Source organism: Pteropus vampyrus, unplaced genomic scaffold (genome assembly GCF_000151845.1).
Source record: "Pteropus vampyrus isolate Shadow unplaced genomic scaffold, Pvam_2.0 Scaffold41, whole genome shotgun sequence".
In the NCBI taxonomy this organism is placed as follows: Eukaryota; Metazoa; Chordata; class Mammalia; order Chiroptera; family Pteropodidae; genus Pteropus; species Pteropus vampyrus.
Genome location: NW_011888822.1, coordinates 5,496,697 through 5,499,555, shown reverse-complemented (window position 1 = coordinate 5,499,555; position 2,859 = coordinate 5,496,697).

The following is a 2,859-nucleotide window of genomic DNA, read 5'->3' as shown; positions in this document are numbered from 1 at the left end:
AGCCCAAGAAGTTCCAGGGAACAGAGCAGTTCTATTTTCCTTTTTTCTTCTTTTAAAAAAAATTATTGGGGGAATGAAAAAATTACGTAGATGATAGAGGCTCTGTTCATCTCTCTGGCGACCAAATCAAGTCATGGTGGAAACAAGAAGCAGTGACAAGGAAAAATCACCTGGAATCTAGATGAACAAGCCATACAACTACAGAAGAATCCAAGAAAGCACCCTGCAAAGGCAGAATGTAAGACAGGGTGAGGACATGGGGCTGCCCAGTCCCAAGCGGCTGAATGAGACGGAGGCTGTGTCAGTGGCAGCGGCAGACACCTCTTAAAGCGGCCGTGTCCACAAGCGGATTTTCCCGGTGATGGACCTGCTCACTCTGAGCACCAGTGCCCATTCGGCTGCGCACAGGGGGCACCAGGAACTTACAGGGAGATATTGTTGGGGTGAGGGCCGAGAAGAGACTCAGTCAGTACAGAAGTGCCGGTGATATCCATTCTTTCCTGTTGAGCCCTCTCCACTATGAGTGCACAGACACAGCACTGCCATAGGTGTGAAGTCAACAAACTGGATAACAGAAGTCATTCCACCCAGAAGATTCCCTGAAACCTCGCCTCCCCCAACTTGTGGTCCCACCTAAACCACATCCAGGTGTATCCTCAGCGAGTCAGGTGCTCCTTGCTGAGACTCACACTGGTGCAGGCAGATGACCTTGGTTTCTGGTGTGGCTTTTTGAGCACAGCATCTGTGGACTGCTTGCTGAATCTTAACAGGTGGCCTTGGAGAGGTAGAGGCTTGGGCTAAATTTGGGCTAAATTTGCCCCTCTCGGGACTGTGCCACTGGATACCTACTTCACAAATCCACACTAATAAGACCGGGAGACTTAGGAGGTTTGCTTCACACATAGAAATAGACGTGGAAAGACAGCCAAATGGGAAGCCAAAGAAGCAGAAACCATATGAGAGAACAGAACAGAGATCTAGATATCATGGAGTCAAGTAATCTAACAAATGCAGAGTTCAAACACTGGTTATAAAGATGCTCAATGAACTTTTGGGAAGTGTAGGTAAATTTAGTGAGAACTTCACCAAAGAGATAAAAACATAAAAATGGAAGTAAAAATTATAAAAGAGAACCAGTCTGAAATGAAGAACACATTATCTGAAATGAGAAGTATAGTAAATGGAATAAACAAAGGAATAAACAAAGTGAATAAAGAATAGGATCACATGTCCTATCTAGAGGACAGGAAAGCAAATCAGGACACTCAATCAGAATGGCAAGAAAAAAGATGCCAAGACTATAAAAATAATTTAAGGAAGATATGGGACACTATTAAGTTTCCAAATTTCATCTAATCAGTGTAATGGAAGAAAATCAAAATGTCAAACAGCTGTTTGAAGAAATAGTGATGGAAAATTTCCCTAACCTGGTGAAGGAAATGGACATAAAACCCTAGGAAGCTCAGAGAATTCCAAAAATCAGGGATCCAAAGAGGCGCACACCAAGACACATCATAATTAAAATGCCAAAGTTTAAATACAAAGAAAGAATATTAAAAGCAGCAAGAGAAAAGTGAATAATTACATATAGGAGAACACCCATACGACTGGCAGTTGATCTCTCAAAAGAAACTATGCAGGACAAAAGGGCTTGGCAAAAAATATTCAACAAGGTGAAGACCCAGAATGTACAACAAGAATAATTTATCTAGCAAAGCTATCATTTAGAGTTGAAGGACAGATAAAGAGCTTTCCAGACAAAAATAAACTAAAGGAATTTATCACCACTAAACCAGAATTACAGGAAATGTTGGAGAGACTTCTTTAAGAAGAAAAAACATGTATCAAAAACAGGAATAAAGAATAATAACAACTTCATTCCTATCAATGAGTACCTTAGATGGAAAAGAATTAAGTGTTCCAACCAAAAGATAGAGTGGATGAAAGGATAAGAAAACAAGACCTCTGCATATGAAAAGGAAGGGAGTGGAGAAAGATATTGCTCTGATGAACCTAGAAGGTATTTAAGTCAGACAGAGAAAGATAAACATTATATGATTTCATTTACATGCAGAATTTAAGAAATAAAAAGAACAAACCAATCAAAAACAGACTCACAAATATAGTGAGCAATTTAATGATGGACAGAAGGGAGGAGGATTTAGGGGCTGAGAGAATGGGGTGAAGGGTTAAAGAAGTACAAATTAGTAGCTGAAGGATAGTCACAGGAATGGGGAGCACAGCAGAGGGAATGCAATTAGCATTAATACATCGGCTAGGTGGAGGGTCAGAGGAGGGAAGAAATAATTGAGGGGGTTGTTTACTAACTATATAGATGTCTAACCAATGTATTGTATACTTGAAACTAATTAAAATTTTAAAAAAAAAATTATTAGGATAACATTAGTTAATAAAATTAATAGGTTTCAAGTGCACAATTTAATAATATGTCATATGTATATTGCATCGTGTGTTCACCACCCGAAGTTAAATTTCCTTCCTGTTTACAACTGCTCCTCTAACCCCAGCTTGACTTTAGTCAATATTTTGTCCCCTGAAACCTTCCCTCTGGCAATACTAGTCTGTTGCCACAAGGCAAAAGCTGGAAATATAAGTGGGTGTGTAATTGTTCTCTGACATAGGAAATTTGTCTTGTTCCACATTAGTCAGACACTCTTTAACATTTGTGCACCTTAGACTCATTTCAAGTTGATTCGAAAAGGTGATAAACACTGAAATAAATATGTTTTTGCAGATATCAAGTAGGACATTGCTGAGTTGTTATTTTTGTGATTTTTGAGATCAAGAGAATATTTGATCTCACCGTCACTACCACCTTCAAAGAAAAGAAGAGTTAAT